This window comes from Mus musculus, chromosome 14 (assembly GCF_000001635.26).
Source record: "Mus musculus strain C57BL/6J chromosome 14, GRCm38.p6 C57BL/6J".
Classification (NCBI taxonomy): domain Eukaryota; kingdom Metazoa; phylum Chordata; class Mammalia; order Rodentia; family Muridae; genus Mus; species Mus musculus.
The window spans coordinates 117,216,036-117,234,243 of NC_000080.6; the positions used below are offsets into that span (position 1 = coordinate 117,216,036).

Sequence of the window (18,208 nt, forward strand, 5' to 3'; positions counted from 1 at the left end):
GAAAAATCTATACTGAAACACCTATATCAGCCTTCTAAGTAATAAAAGCTAGCTCGACTTTGACAGATCGCTGTCCTCATTGAACACTCAGGAAAAGTTGTATGAAAATACTATGGCTAACAACACAGCACTACAAATTGCTAAAGAGAATACAGATTATTTGGTGTGTATGTGGTAATGGCAATTCAAATACTCACTGACAATTCCATTCTCTTTCTTGAGCTTTGCTGAGTGGCTACATGAGCACAGGGCCACATATGGTTTTATTGGTGATACCAAAGTATCTGGATTACCTGCAATAACTGCTTTTTGTGTATTTTCATATAAAATGTGTTACTTTTATATATTGTAAGTCTCACAGCTCTAAAAAGCATAAGAAACTTTTTCTGACCGGAATGTTAAACGCAAAATGGCAGGTACTGAAAAGATATGTCTTATGCAGTGATTTGTGTGAAGAGGAAACTTGGAATCATCTCTGTGTCTATGTGAATTTGTGTGAAGACTCCATTGGACATTATATAAAAGGAGATCCATTAGCCGAGGAACATGAGCAATCACTGCGTTTAGCCACTGGGAAGAGAACAGGACTTTCACATAGTCAATAGACTTTAGGAGGGATACAGCTGGTTATAAACGCTTTTAATTTTTTAATGTTTACCACATGGCTGCAGCATTTATTTTATGATTAATATTTTAAAAGTGCATGATGAGTAGATTTTTGTATTCATTAGTTCCAGATGTAAATCATCTGAGGCCTAATTTCCATGCATCTCCACACTAGCAAGAGATAGAAGACTGAAGGTAGGTAGGCCAAGTCTACAGAGCCAAAAGGGGGAAATAACGAACTCCGTGGATTATTCAGGATGCTGCAGCACAGGGCCGTAGTGTGGAGTTTTTAAGCAGTAGATATCTGTGTTTCACAGAAATGGATGCTGTCAGGAAAAACACAAAACACCTCAAGCTTGGTATGTAAAGATCTACTTTCTTTAAAAAATATTTCTTTTTCAGTATATGAATGTTTGTCTGTGCATGTTTTGTATGTGTGGCGTCTGTGTAGACCAGAAGAGGGCACAGGATCCCCTGGATCTGGACTTACAGACACTTGTGAGACAAGTGATGTAGGTGCTGGGAAGTGAGCTCTAGTCCTCTGCAAACATAATAAGCCTCATCCTGAGCCATCGCTCCCACTCTGAGGTCTGCTTTCTTGCAGATGTTTTCTTCGAATTCAGTCATGCACTAGGCAGGGAAAAGCTGTTCTGTGGATCCTCTCTAACACTGCACTAATCCATACTAAGATTCTAATCAACTCTTAAATGCCCTAACTTTCTAATTCTATACTGAGTCATTATATTTTGCCATATTAATTTTATGCAGGGACTAACATTCAGATAGTAGCAATAACAAGAACAACAAAAACAAAGAAAAACATTGTTAGGATTCTACTTAACTTTAGAATCTATATAAGATAAAAATAAAGAAATTTTACTAAAATTTTATGATATTTATTACAACTGATAATTAAGCTTACGTTTCTATGCATTGGTATTAAAGAATTTAATTGAGAGAGGATGAGAACATCAAAACATTATATGAATGAGAACAAATACTTTTGAAATACTTGTATACACAGTGCTGAGAGACATATTGAACAAGTGCTTAGAACATTAAGGCACATGGTAGAATAGAATGTGAGTTAATTCCTTGAGGCACTACATTAGCTCTGTGCTAGAAGATAGTATTACATAAAGTACTATAGTTAAAGTGTCTCTGTGCCTTATCTGGCAACAATTGGATGGGAGGCCCTTGTTCCTATGGGGGCTTAATGTCCCCAGTGTAGTGGGATGCTAGAGCGGTGAGGCAGGACTGGGTGAGTAGGTGGGGGAGCACCTTCATAGAGCCAAAGGGAGGGAGGATGGGATAGGGGATTTTGGTGGGAGAGACCAGGAAGGGGGACAATTTTGAAATGTAAATAAATAAAATAACCAATAAAAAATGAAAAGAAAATAGAATATATATATTCTAACCCCAAATGGTCAACTCCCAGGCTTTCTATTTATTTATCCTATACATGACTGAGTTAGCAAATTTTAGAATGTAGAAATTACATTCATTGTAAAGAAGGTAGGATGACAACCGAAGTGCAGCTACCATTACTCACATACAGTAAGTAAGCCTCAATTTGTCTGTGAGGAAGTAAGGAGAGCATCAAAGAAAAAGATTTTCTTCTCTCTCTCTCTCTCTCTCTCTCTCTCTCTCTCTCTCTCTCTCTTTCTTTCTCTCTCTCTCTCTCTTTCAAAAATGATTTGTAAACTAATTTTCACATGAGTATTCACAACATACAGCCCAGAAAAGTCTGAAAGACCCTGAATGCTTTGTCAATATCGTCCATTTTGATAACAAAATCCCTAACAGTTTCTTCCTCAAAGGTAAATGCAAGTAGGCTCTGGGTTCTAAGATGATTCTCTATGCTTCCTTAGTCTTTGGGCAGCTCTTGTTTACCTTGTAGGTAGAAGTTGGGTGAGATGAGAGATGTTTGAAGACTTTCAGAACATTGATGTATAACATTTTATCAGTCTTACGTGCTTACCTTCTCTGGGACAGTCTCTGACACATAAATAGGGTTCTGTCATGATGTCCCTACTGTAGAGAACCAGCATGGTTGACTTTGTGTCTGAATTTTTCAGGACCAGAAATCCCCAGATGTTTGAGCAAACATTGTACAGGGCATGTCTATGAGGATTTTCTTGGGTAACTGTACAGAATGAGTGAAGCAGGTTACTCTCCCTCGTATGTGTTGGTGCATCTAATCATCTGAGGTCTAAATAGAGCGAACATGCGTCACAATTGAACTGAGAGATAGGTTCTGGTACCTTCAGACTTCTGCTTTTAATACTAAATCTGCACTATTAGCTTCATTGATTCTTTAGCCTGTCAACGGAAGATCTCAGGACTTCTCAGCACTCATAGCTGCATAGTGCAATTTCTTCTTCTATTTTATATTTATATACTATATAACTTACCATATGTATGTATTATACACATATACATTATACACACACACATGTGAAACAGAGACATGTGTATCTTTCATTAAACTCTTACCAGCCCAAGTACTACCTACATATTCAATATGTCCTCTTTCCCCCTACCAAGCGGCACATACATTCACCTCCAAGCCCCTAATCCTTGCTTGCCTTCCCTGGTGCACTTCTGAGACTTTAGCACACTCACACACTCACACATTCATATATATATATTGACCATGACTCATAAAGACTTTGGCGACACTTTCCTAGGGAAGAGCATAGCATATAAACCTCAAGAGCTTCATCTCACACCCAAGTGTTGGCTGCTCAGAGGTTTCAAAGAAGACTTAGGCAATCATTAATTAGCCCCTTAATAGAAAGTTAAACTATACTGAAACATATTCATCATTTAAGTATTTTTCATTGCCTTTATTTATACTTATGTTTATTCTCTGTTCCCAAGATTTCTCTGAGTTCACAAAAGTAGATACTCTATTAAAGAAGAGCCAGTTTCTATAATGGTGTTGGATGAATTACCTTCTAGTGGTCATTTGATTTAAAAAAAAAAGAAGTGACACATTTTGATTTAAAGTCATTATTCTCACATACTCCTCAAACTGCAAATAAGGCATCAAAAGGAGATAGAATTCATGTATTTCATCATTCCATTTGCTGTGCCTTATAAGCATGGCATTGTAAATTCTTGATGTTCAAAGTGTATCAATACTTCATAAGACACTTAAATTAAAATTTTATTTTCAAGACAGGCAGATATAAATGGTTTGTGTTAGTTATCTTGTTTAAAAGATAAGAGAAATTGCAGATACTTTGAGAAATAGTCACGGTTCATTTAAACTATACACAGGGAGTTGGGTTTCATTTATAGAGACACTTTTTCTTTTTTTTTTTTTGTTATATAAAAAACAAAATCTATCTTTCCTGCTCCCTTGGTTTTGTATGTATATATTGTAAGCATGCATATTTATATATGTTTGTCTGTGTGTGGGTATGTGTCTAGGGTTGTGGGTGCACACATGTATGCATGCATGTGGAAATCAAGGTTGCTATCCAGTGTTTTCTTCAATCATTCTTCACCACATACATTAAGGCAGTCAATTGGATGAAGACATTTCCAGTTGGCTTGCTAGTCTTCCATCTCGCTGCAGATTGGAATCCTCGCTTCCACTCACCCTAAACTGAGAGCCATGGGATGATGTCATGCCACCTTGCTTTTACTCTGAGCTGTTTGTCCCAACTGGGGTCCTCATGATTACATAGCAAGAGCTTTCCCTGCTCTTTCCCTATCCCTAAGCTTTTTTAGACACAGAAAAGGGAGAATGTCAGTCATTATATAAGGATAGCAGAACACACAGAAGTAGAAAGCTGTTTTACATATACAGATTCCATGGTTCTCTCACCACAGCTCATCATCCACCGACAGCCAACAAGTTATTTATGTTCTAACATGAATAGTACTTCATATAAGATAACCATAATTTGGAATTTCCATGACTGAAAATTGTAAGTATCTTCTTGGAAATGACAATATAATTATAGATTTAAATAATGTAACTATCCGGGGCTGGAGAGATGACCCAGCAGTTCAAAGCACTGACTGCTCTTCCAAACTTCCTGAGTTCAATTCCCAGCAACCACATGAGGACTTACAACCATCTGTAAGCGGATCTGATGCCCTCCTTTAGTATATCCGAAGACAGCAACAATGTGTTCAAATACATAAAATAAATAATTCTTTAAACAAACCCAAAGTTTTAAAAATAATGTAACTGTGAGTGGTTATCTGCTATTTTGCTCTAAAATAATTTTTAATTCTTTTGCCTGACAAATGCTGAGGGTAACACAATTTAAAATCACCTATATGTTAGTGATATTTGAACTACAATGATGCTACATTTAATACTGTTGTATATCAAATTTTTTAAAAAAGTTACAGATATCTTTGAGCACGAGGAATTATCATAAGGATAGAGAAGTGGTGATTGGTTTCAATGCATTAAATTTCCAATTATTAATATCAAATTATGTTAGAACTTCTGTTCTAGCTTTGAGCAATCTTTGTTACTTAGGTGTACATGTTAGAAAAATGAGTCCCTATATTATTTACAGAAATGCATATTTTATTGATTGTTCATTTTAAGATAGTATCTAGATTTCTTTCAAATACCACTAAATATAGAGCCATTAAAACTCTTGCAAAGAGCTCAAAAATAATATTGCATTGTGTGTTCATATATATATATATATATATATATATATATATATATATATATGACTGATCAAATCTAAGTGTTTGTTCATAGAGATCTATTTTCCTATAAATAAAGCGGGTCAGAGAAGCATGAAATTGAGAGCATTTGGATGGCCTGTTGGAATTGAAGTCGCTATACTCTGCTCTCTCCTGATGATCCCGGTTGTGCGATTCATCTGGAAAAGCAGGCCAAAGAGGGAGTTACAGAAGCAGCAGCTGCAGTTGCTCCTGCCTGAATTCTCTGAAGGTTATCACAGCAGTTTGTAGGGTCATTGATGGCTGAGGTGGGAGGGAAGGAAGAATAAAGCACCCAGCCTCAAGCACCAAGATGCAGAATGACCACGTCCAATACATCTTACTGTTGATAGCTTGCACATCGCAAAGATCAAAGTGAAAATAACTTTAACAACCAGCATCTTTACCCCCACTCCCTTTTAAAAATAACTTGTCTATTTTTTTTATTTAGGTATTTATTTCATTTACATTTCCAATGCTATCCCAAAAGTCCCCCACACCCTCCCACACCCACTCCCCCACTCACCCACTCCCACCTCTTGGCCCTGGAGTTCCCCTGTACTGAGGCATATAAGGTCTGCACGACGAATGGGCCTCTTTTCCACTGATGGCCAATCAGGCCATCTTCTGATACATTTGCAGCTAGAGACGTGAGCTCTGGGGGAGTACTGGTTAGTTCATATTGTTCATAGGGTTGCAGACCCCGCCCCCCCCCCCAGCTCCCTGGGTATTTCCTCCAGCTCCTCCATTGGGGACCCTGTGATCCATCCAATAGCTGACTGTGAGTATCCACTTCTGTGTTTGCTAGGCCCGGGCACTGAAACTTATAGAGGAGAAAGTGGGGAAAAGCCTCGAAGATATGGGCACAGGGGAAAAATTCCTGAATAGAACAGCAATGGCTTGTGCTGAAAGATCGAGAATCGACAAATGGGACCTCATAAAATTGTAAAGCTTCTGTAAGGCAAAAGACACTGTCAATAAGACAAAAAGGCCACCAACGGATTGGGAAAGGATCTTTACCTATCGTAAATCAGATAAGGGACTAATATCCAATATATATAAAGAACTCAAGAAGGTGAACTCCAGAAAATCAAATAACCCCATTAAAAAATGGGGCTCAGAGCTAAACACAGAATTCTCACCTGAGGAATACCGAATGGCTGAGAAGCACCTGAAAAAATGTTCAGCATCCTTAATCATCAGGGAAATGCAAATCAAAACAACCCTGAGATTCCGCCTCACACCAGTCAGAATGGCTAAGATCAAAAATTCAGGTGACAGCAGATGCTGGCGAGGATGTGGAGAAAGAGGAACACTCCTTCATTGTTGGTGGGATTGCAAGCTCGTATAACTTGTCTATTTTAATGATAATCATCATATAATATGAAGTATAGAGACGAAATGCATGGTGGAGTAAAAGGATTATTTCAAAACTCATAATAGAACATGTTTAGTAAATCTTTCCACCCACTTGAAATGTGTCACACACACACACACACACACACACACACACACACACACAGAGGATATTTCAGGAAAAAACTATTAATTTGAACTCTTAAGTTCAAGTTTTTTTTTAATTGGGTATTTATTTGATTTACATTTCCAATGCTATCCAAAAAGTCCCCCACATGCTCCCCCACCCACTCCCACTTCTTGGCCCTGTCGTTCCCCTGTACTGAGGCATATAAAGTTTGCACGACCAATGGGCCTCTCTTTCCACTGATGGTTCAAGTTTTCATGAGCCTCCTTCTTCCTGATTCATTCCTTCCTTTCTCTCTCTCTCTCTCTCTCTCTCTCTCTCTCTCTCTCTCTCTCTCTCTCTCTCTCTCTCTCTCTCTTTCCTTGGCTTAGTTTTTCGAGACAGGGTTTTTTTTTATGAATCCTGGGTTGTCCTGGAACTCACCCTATAGACCGAACTGGTCTTGAACTTACAAAGTTCCACCTTCCACCACCTCCTGCATTCTGTGAATCACTCTGTATTACTGTTAAAAGAGGGGAACAACCAACTTCGGATATGTGTATATATATATATATATATATATATATATATATATACATACACACACAAAGAAACAAATGTTGAATTGAATGAATATGTTATGTTTATCTTGCCTGTTGGAAGAAGAAGGAGAAATAAAATCCAGTTAGAAACAAAACAATCATTGAAGCTCTTGGCTCCTTCCAGCAGCGAAACTTTACAAGATGCTGTGCAATTAATGCTAAGTGGCATGTTGCTAATGTAATTACAGTTGAGGTTTCAGAGAAAAGTAAATTCGCCACAGGTCAAAGCATTTGGAGAAGTGTTTGTGGAGAGAGCGGGGGATTGTCTTGGCTGTATATTGACTTACATTCTGTGAAATTGCACAGTCATGTCTTAGTATAGGACTCCATGCTGAACGGTGTAGGGAGGCTGCTAGTCTATTTTTAAGACCCCAGAAAGAACTCACATAGGTTTAACACAGCCTCAGCCTGGAAAGAAAGGTCTGTGAGTTAGTAACAAATGTTACTAGGCACATTTATTCAACTCTACTTTTTAAAATTTATTCTCCGTTAAGACATATTTTGCATCCCCATGTCTGAGAATACACAGAAGCATAGGACGATCCCCATAGAATATTCACTGAGTGGCAAACCTGGCAAAAGCAGAGCTTTTGTTTGAGTGTGTATGAGATGCCCATGCAAACAGCTTTCATACTTGGGTTTAGAGGAACACTGACCTACCAGGATATATAGTGTTGTCTCCAGACCTTATAACAGGACTCATTGCCCAATTCCATCTCTTCTTGGTCCATTAAACCTCTGTAAAATACTAGATAAAATAATCTTATGTTTTTTTATTAGCTGGCCAAAACCAATAATATAGTTCTTGTTTTGAATAGGGTTCGAGATCCATTTATTTTTTTATCTGTCTTTCAGTGTGCATCAATACAGTGGGTGCCCAAACATAGGGATAATTTGGTAAGGAAATTAACTGAATTACGCAGATACCTATGCATGTGCATGCATGCATTTGTGAGGGCATGCACATGTGTTCACATATGTGTGAGTGCTCACAAAGACAGACAGAGACAGACACACACACACACACACACACACACACACACACACAGAGAGAGAGAGAGAGAGAGAGAGAGAGAGAGAGAGAGACTGTGCGTTCTTCCATATGTGAAAAAAGGTATTAAAAATGTGGGTATTGTTAAAATCACTGATGAGGAATGAGTTTTGACAGTTAGATCCAGATTTCAGCTCTGTGTCCTTTCCTTGGTCCCTGCACTGCCTAAAATCCTATTTGCCTAATACATACTGTAGGTATCATTCATGAGAAGCCTTTGGTCTGTCTTTATTTAAATCTTGAGTTATAAGGCTTGGGCTATTAACAATTACTTGTGATTCACACATGCTGGACAATCTGGAAAGTAAGATGCATGCTCGTTTTGTTTTTTAGTTTGTAATTGGAAAGGATGAAGTGCATTATCAGCTCTAGCTTGTCCGTTGGAATCAATTGTTATCATGATTACACTCCCAGTCTATTTGAGAAGGATAAAACATTCTAATGACTTTGAGCGCTCAGGCAAAACTAGATTTTTATTTCGAGAACATCTCCACAATGGCTCTGGAGAATAGTTTTATATTTTTCTCAACCAATACCACGTTATTTGTGATAAAAATTGAGAAAGCATATTGTTTTGTTAGGTGCCTTTCCAAACTTTCTGCAGCTATTAAAAAGAGTGTGTCTAAAGCTCAGTGGATTCACCTTCACTGTCGTTCGGAACAGGGAGAACTATTTTGGCACGATCCTTGAGTGTGAAATGCCCCCAGGAAAGTCCAGTTCCTGGAAGTGCTGTTATTTTCCAGAATATTCTTCTACAGTCACTTTCTGAGGTGCTATATAAAGGAAATTGGAAAACATGAATGATCTATATTAATAATCCTGACTGTGGTCATTGGTTTGGTGGATAAAGTATTTGCTGTTCTTTCACATCCTAGAACCCAGATGGAGGCCAAGTTGCCATGGAAGCATGCTTGTAATCTAGTACTGCCTGGAAACTCAGTCATAGGAGGTAATACTAGGCAACCCTTGGGACAAGAAGGTGAGCTAGGCTAGCTGGAGCTGTGAGCTTCTAGTTAAGTGAGAGACTCTGCCTCGATATACACACTGTAGAGACATCTCATTTCAATTTCAGGGCTCCATGTGCGCTTGTGCATATGCACACTACACGAATATCAAGCAATGCACAATGCATACATAATCCTGTGAAGATATGAAATATTATGAAGTATGGTACATCAGGCTTTTTAAAATATATACTTATTCGATATAAGTTAACTATGCGAGGTATCAAATATAGACTTGTCCGAATACACATATGCAAGACTACTTTATGGTTTTATTTTTAACAACTATTTAAATATAGACTAAAAAGGAAGACAAAAAGTAGCTGTGAACATATGCTAGGCTTCAAGGGTGTAAGAAAACCTGCACGGTCAATTTCTAGAAGATTGTCCCTGAATTTGAGAAATAACAACTCAAACTCACTACGGGCCTGTAGTTCTCTGTTGACAATTTCTTCCCACTGATGTCATTCTAGCCTTGGTTGATTACTTCTCACAAACAGATTATATCGCTGCTACCAATTTTTGTCAGCATGCTTGTGTATATCTTAGTATTTCCATGACTTTCCTTTTAATATTTGGTGTTTACTATGTGCCACTCACTGTTCTCAGTACAACTCATATTGTAGTGAACTGTGTAATCTTTTGACTCTGCCCAGGGACTACGAAGACTTTATTATCTGTTAAAGTAATAAGGTAGCAGGACACTTAACTGACAGCAGCTCCTTTTTGCACAGACTTCACGATGTGTTCAGTGTGAGCCAATATTCATTTACTCAACATACAATCATTGAGCATCCTTGCTAAGTCTTGTGCTTTCTGAATACTGGAAATGGAATTAAATGAGCAAAACAGTCTTTGCTCTTGGACACGGTGAGGTGGAAAAGCTGCAGAGCTGCACATTTAATTTACACTTGCTGCTTCAGAGCATTTCCAGAGACATATTCTTCTGTTGTGCGGATCATAATATTTGGAGGTTTGTCAGCACTGTCAAAAGCAGATTCATTTTAATGTGTTTGTGTGTTTCCATAGAGGCAAGGGATAGCACTCGCTGGGAGACAGTAGACACATGTATTTAGTAAATCAATCAGTCAGTGAGCATGTGCGTTTCAGGTGACATGGCATTAGTGTTCTCAAGATTGCCATGGAGTTTATATAGTATATAATAATTCTGGTTTCCTGAAACCAGACACAACCAGATATGAACACAGATTCTACAATTCTAACTAGCTGAAGGAACTCTTTTGAGTGAGATAATTAGTACGTTGCCTAGTAGGGATAAGTTTAAAATTATTCTGTCAGACAGGCATAGTGTCATGATTCCAATAATTCTAGACTGGGGCAGAAGAATCAAAAAGTTGAGACCACATTGGGTCACACAGTGAGACTTTGTCATTTAATTAATTTTTCTTAATTTTAGAAACAGAGATGTTATTTTAAGTGACTATATTTTAATTGTAGATAAAATGGAAAAAGAAGTTGAGTTTTATAAAGCCTTTGTCTATAGTTTTGAATTTTAATAAATTCCTAGAATTTCTCAAGTCAGTGTGGTTATAAAGCCATTACTCATAACCTTTGCCAAAAATTGGGAATAGGAGGAATGCCAAGAGAAACATAGCAGCCTTTATATTTTAGTATATATTTTGTTGGAGAGGCATCTACTCTGAAAAGTGTAGACAGGCAACTTTAGTGCCAGTCCCTTGCAAGAAACCCAAATGCATTATTTAAAACTTCCAAAGGAGAGGAGATGAGTCACCAAGAATAAATCAACAGCATGCTGAGCTCACAGAAATTTGACAGACCTCAGGCTAATAGATCCAGGACTTCTACAAAATCACCTGGAGACCATTTCCAAGGCACCTTTACAATACTCCTTTCAGACCTCATTTAGGACTCTAACAAGTTACATATTCCATGTCCCCACATCTATCCCCAGGTGAACACACATGCGTGAGTCACTATGAGGTCCAACCTGCCTGCCCTGAGTTTAGAAAGCAAAGCACTGGTCCAATTCCAGGCCAGAATGAAACCATGTTTTCACTAGCACCTTCAGAGAATCAGGCCTTTATGTCCTGGATAACATTTCAGCTTGTGCTATCTTCCAACTCATCTAGGTTAAAGCTTAGCATCTAGAGGTAATCAAAAAGAATAGTGCTGTGCTTTCCCCTCAAGACTTTCAACAAAAGCCAGGCAGTGGTGGCGCACACCTTTAATCCCAGCACTCGGGAGGCAGAGGCAGGCGGGTTTCTGAGATCGAGGCCAGCCTGGTCTACAGAGTGAGTTCCAGGACAGCTAGGGCTATACAGAGAAACCCTGTCTCAAAAAATAAAATAAAAAAAAAATAAAATAAAAACACTTTCAACAATATTTAACTTTTCCTATCTATAAGAGAAATGACAAATGAGGTTTAAGCAGAATATATGAGAGAAGGAAGGAAAGAGACAGAGATATAAAGAGGCAGAGAGGGAGAGAGAGACAGAGACACACAGAGAAAGCAGCAGAGAGAGACGTTAATACAGTACTGACACATATTAAGTACACAATTAATAACAATGTGCTATTATTCACATTAGGTTATAGGTGATTCCACTTTACTTTGTACTTTGAAGGGAAAGAATAATAAAATGGAATGTAAACTCTTAGTCTATGGATTCCTTCTGTCTCTTTTGTTTTGGCATGTGACGGATGGAGACTCTTAGGAAGAGCTCCAAGCTGACTGAGAACAGTAAGACTCATAGAGAGTATGAATTCCAGTGTATGGTCTGTCATGTGGAAGACTGAAGACAGTAAATCCTTGACATTCAAGGTGTTACAACTGCGCATGATAAACATGCTCAAGGCTGGCTGCACAGTCCTAGTTTTATCTGTGTAATTATCAGGTAGGCAAATTACAAAGGGACTCCTGTTTGGACAAGGACTTAAATGATTAGCCCACATGTAGGCTAAACATAATGCAGTACAGAAAACGAGAATTTCAGTTAAGCATGAAGCAAATGTTCATAAATTACCTGAGCGGTCGGTCCCTGAGTGTGGTGTGCAATATGCTGCCTTGAGACATGGTATGAAGTTATGATGGAAAAAAACTCAGTCAGACACAGAGCAAGAACCAGCTCACAACTTAGGAACATAGACTAGATATATTCCATCATGTTTATTATAGATACTCCAATTTCTTATTTCTTTTCTGGTCTATTTCCTATGTTCCTATTTAAAAGAAAATTACCTTTGAACTCACATCAGACTGAAGGCCAGTGTTAATCCTTTAAACTATCCATTTTGTACATTGATCAATGCTCAGCATGACCTGAAAATACTGGAAATATTTATTTACAGCGATATGCAGTATTTATAATTTTCATACTTCTGAAATGTTAATAGAATTTTTTTGCAATGGGCAATTGAATAATTCTACTTCTTTTTCATTTTTTCACATTCATGGGGAAAGCCATGTTATGTTTATTGAACTTTGTCAGACCCAATGAGCTAGAACTGCAGTCAGACCCAAATTCCTAATTAAACCTGATCTTTCCTTTTGTGACTCTATACCCACTGTCATCTCTATTTTACCAAGTTCAAATAGACTTCTCTCCTCTTTAAGGGACTTTGTTTCTTCTCCATGCTGATTTTTTTCTTTTTAGTTTTCAAAGCACTTGTGTGGCAGGTGGAGCGTTTATCTTGGCCTCACTCACAGCCCTGCATATTTTGATTGTCTGTGGTCTTGACTAATTCCACAGACAAGGCCATTAGCTGAGAGTGCATTGCCAAGGTTTCTTTTATTATGATCATTGAAAAGTCTAGCATATTGCCTTAAAAGCACTAGGCCTTCAGGAGGTGATTTTTTTTTTTTTTAGTGGAAAGAATGCATCTTCAGAATCAATTTTTATGGAACATGTTCCCATTTTCTATTCAATGACTGATACACTGTTTCTAGTCAATGGCTGATACACTGTTTTTCTTTTATGTGCCTTCCCCCCATATTTTCACATTGATTATGTTTCTTACTCTAAAGAAAGTTTCAGAGTAAATATCAGGTATTCACTACATAGTTCAAAGGAAAAGGCTAATTAAACAAGTTAACTAGATTCATTGTTTTTCTTTTCTTTCTTTTTCTTTCTGTATTTAAAACTATGGTTGAACGTATTTTTAAACAGCACATTTGTTATGTTCCAGTTTTTAAAAGAGGGTTGCCAAAATTAGACGTACTTTCCACTTTTTATGCTCTGTTGATTCAAAATATTTGGGGTGTACCCTGTAAAGACCTTAAAAAGCAGAATTTTGGGTAGTGTCCAGTCAGTAGTATACACCTACCCCTGTCAGCTGAAGTCCAGAACTGTTACTTTTCATGCTGTTAACACTAGAGAGGAAGACAGGCCCTAGTGCAGAGTCTTTTTTGTTAAATGAGGAGGGATTCATGTTCTGTAACTTCCAACCTTAAAGAAACAAAAGCAAGAAGGATCTTGGAGCCATTGAAGTTACTTCTTCGGAGCCCCAGATATCTAATGGCAATGGGCATCTTTAAGACTTCTTTAAAGTCCAAAAACAAAAACAAGCCGGGTGTGGTGGCGCACCCCTTTAATTCCAGCACCTGGGAGGCAGAGGCAGGCAGATTTCTGAGTTGGAGGCCAGCCTGGTCTACAGAGTGAGTTCCAGGACAGCCAGGGCTATACCGAGAAACCCTGTCTCGAAAAACAAAACAAAACAAAAACAAAAACAAAAACAAAAAAGATGTCTTTAAGGCACACCTAGTGTGTACTACTCAAGACTCAGCATGAGGATGTATTGAGAGGAAGATGTTGCAGCGGAATTGTTATTGTTTAAACATTTACTATCTTCCATGATCTGAAGCTATAGTCTGAGAGCAGGCATTTGGCTTAGCAGTAGTAGCTCCTTTGCAAGTACCATGATGTGGATTCTTTCCCAGCACCTAAAACTATAAACAATGAATAAAGAAACAGAAATCACTCAACCTAGATTGAGTTTCATCCTTTCAGCCTTTCTTCCATCCGGGTAAGTCCCAGGTCCTTATGCTCTTCTCCAGAATCAGTCTGACCTTACTTTATGCTGTCCCCGCTTTCCCCTTTATTCTGGAACCCCCTCGAACCTTGTTTCCTATGGTGATTCAACTGTGCTGCTTGCCAATAAGGTGGCAACCCTCCCACCTGCCCTTGCTTTAGCTGATTTCCTAACTCTTCAGAAAGCCCTGATTGTGATGCTGATGTGTGTGAATCCTCCATCAGCTTCCTAGCCCTCCAGGAATGTGACAGACTTCTCCTGCTTCCACTTGAATCACGTGACTGTCTTCTCACTTCACCATCTACTCCCCTCTTTCTGTCATCTTCCTGGCTTCTGCTACCAGAAAATCTCAAATTGGCTTTCCCCATCAGCTTTGTCCCTAACACATAATTTCCGTGAAGGTTGTCAGGAACAGAACCGCCCTTTAAGTCTGGCTTTGCTTCATGCTGATGTCACAGCGGGCTCCACCAGTACCTGTGCTTTATTCATAGCCTCTGCTTGCCTGAAACATGTGTGCCACAGCTTCTTTCAAACCTATAGGGCGAGTAGTAAATGAAGAGAGGTGAGTGGAGCGAGGAATTTACATCGTAAGCAGTTTTCACTTGAGCCTCCAGTTTCCTAAGATCAAATTATCTTCTGTAGGTTGATCTCTTCTAGTGTTTATTTTTATATTTCTAATATTTTTATTTGAAATATAGTTACATCACTTGGCTCTTCGTTTCCTCTTCCCCGTCCCTAGCATTTGCCTCCTTCCAAACCTTCCCATGCAACCCAATTACCCTCAATTTGGTGATCTCTTTTTTTATTAGTAGCATTATAAAATTTAGTCATTGAAAATGACTTTTTTTTTAAATTTAAAGTGATAGGTGTTGAACCTAAGGCCTCAGGCATGCCAGGCAAGTGCTGGGTCTGTGTACCATACACCCTGCCTGATATTCTGACAGTGGCATCTATTTTAAGACTGTAGCAAGGGATGTAGTTATGACTGCGGTAGCTAGATGTTTATCTCTGTAGAAGTTGGGTAAAATTGGTCGTTTGTCTGCTACCTACATAGCCTGTAATGAAGCACTTTCATGAGTTCTCATCACAGGCAGGTGAAAATTGAAACAAGTGTATTTTCCTCAAACTCTCTATGGTAAATCTATTTTCCATTGAAAAGCTATTGATATATTTTATATCCAAACACATGGTCACAAAGTATTAGCATTCTAGGTTGAAATTGGAAAACTATAGCTCACTAACGGCACTCCAGTTCTATCCATGTTCACCAAAGAGAAGACTTACAGTTTGAGTATTTAAATAAAAATTACAGTTGAATCAATAATGCAGATCTTCAGTTAAGCAGAGCAAGATAAGGCTTCTATCTTGAACGTGGGTTACTAGGGTTTTTTTGTTATTTATCTCATTTAGTGGAAATTGGCAGGTATTAGATAGTATTGCCTTTATTTTGGCTGTAAGTGTAATAAAGAAATCATCCTACCATTTACATGGTGAACATAATTATAATAATAAGATAATTAAGCAAGGCTTAATTTCTGGCATGACTATTTAGATCTATGCTTTCTGGGGTGATGTAGTGCAGAATTAATTATTGATAAACCAGACCATTAATAAAATTAAATTCATACTTGTCATCTTTTAAGGTGACACGTAATTGCCAAAGTGCTGTAAACCCTGATCTCCAGACCAGAAAGTAAGAGGGCTGTGTGCACCCAGCTGTGCTTTACTGGCCTACAATGCACACAAAGCCTGAATTTGATCTTTGCACTGTAAAACAGTAATAATGATGATGAATACTGCAAGTATTAAAACGGTCACAAAACTTCAAAGCTTCGTCATGAGGGTTCATGGAGTAACTGACTTTGTTATTTTATAATCAGCAATGCCCTTTGTCTTTAGTTCTAAAGTCTGATATTTCATTTCCAAAAAAACAATTAAGGGTATTTTAAAGCACGAAATGAATTTTGAAGTACTATTTTCTTGCTCTTTGTAGGACTGTATAGAAAACCATTCACAAGCTAAGACTCTGGCTCCCTTCTTTAAGTTAAAATAATAATAACATTTGACTAATTGCTAAATGTAATCGGATAGTTTTGTTTAGAAATCTGCTGTGCTGTGAACTTGCTTAAAAATGTGACTGAAAATGACAGGCAGGGAAGGCTGATTTATAAAGGAAAATAAATATATTCATTTTCTAGGACACCAGTGGAAGATGGAGTATAACTTATACTATTCTTCCTCTTAAATGCATAGAGAGACAGGCAGTGCGCATAGGTGTGAGTGCATTCAAAGAGCTGTGGTGAATTTACCTCCATTCTGTGTAGGTATTTGGGGTCCTGAAGACAAGGTAGGAGGCAAAAACTGTTCCCCCAAACTGGCTAGAGTTTGCTCCAAATGCCATTCCTTTCAAATGCCTGTCACTTCTGAGCTGTAAGGCTGGGGCTCTGTCCCCTTTAACTGTCCCATGCATTTAGTACCTATATGCTATCCATATCTTCAAACAACTGCTAAAGACACACAGTAGGTTTAAGTGTATTCACGATTTACCCTGACAGTCAGTTTCACTTCAGCTAAGACTGCAGGATGTAAGGAAAGCTATCAATGACCAAGGATGGAATTAGAAAGCAGCAGGAATTCCCACATCTTCTGAGTTAGTTTCTTAGGCTGTACCTGATGTGGGATAAGTGATCGCTGTGTGTTGTCAGTGCAAATGTGGGGAGGAACATGCACAGTAGAGAAAACAGCTTTAGAAAGTTAGAAAGATAGTCTTCAATCCTCTTCTACTGCAGGTACATTGCTCTGACAAGTCTTTCGACTGGCTCTTGACCATCCGTCATGACTTCTTTCTCAGTGTTTATTTCTGGGATAGACTAGAGACACACAGACGCACACAGAGTGAGAAAGTGTTTCTTTCCATTGTTATCACTTGGTTTTTTTCAAACTCTCGGAAAGTTCCCTAGAAAAGCCAATGTTTTTGTTGGCTGCTTGGTTTTGTCCTTAAGATGCAATAAGATCAGGGGATGAACTTGCTCCTTGGTCTTCCTCTAAGGCCATCGCTCAGAGATTGGGCGGTCAGAGCTTGTGCTGCTCAGGGAGGGGTGTGGCCAAGAAGTACCTTTATGGTTCATTCTCTGCCCCAGGGCTGGGTTTTCACACCACCAGTTCCCCCTTTGTAAAAGGTAGTCTCTTAGATGTGGGCTTTTCTTCTTTCTCTACAGGAGGATGCAGAAATAATGCGGCTTTTCATTGTGGCCTGTAAAACGTAGAAATTGCCTGAATTCTAGTCAATTTGGAACAGTTGGCGGTCACTGGACTAGATCACCCGTCAATCTGCTTTGACAGTTGTTGTGACCCCAAACCCCAAACTCCCATAAAGCTGTCAGTCTCCCCTGCATTGATGTTCAAGGAGTAATAGGTTTTATTCCCCCTTCCAATATTTGTGATTATCCAGCAAGTTAACTGTGTCAGAACTTCAATATTCTCTATCACTGAGTTAACATAAATGATATTTTTCTGGATGTAATGTATCATGATTTTTTATTTCTTAAAATATTTAAAAAACAATAAATTAGTAGTCCTGCAAATAGTATTTTAGTATCAAAGAACACTTCACCGTGTCTGTCCAAATTGTTCTATGTGGATCCACAAAAGATTTTTTTTAAAAGGCATTTAAATACATGAATTTACAGACATCCAGGAGTAGACCGATCTATCCTTGACCTTGAGAATCATGCTTGGCTTCTATGTGTCTATTTTCCAATCTGAAAAT

General features: G+C 38.3%; 1 protein-coding gene across 3 annotated transcripts in view; it reads left to right on the forward strand.

The window, feature by feature from the left end:
* Nucleotides 1–18,208, forward strand: part of Gpc6 (glypican 6) — a 1,054,610-nt gene that overhangs the window by 291,116 nt on the left and 745,286 nt on the right. The gene's annotated exons all lie outside the window — the stretch shown is intronic.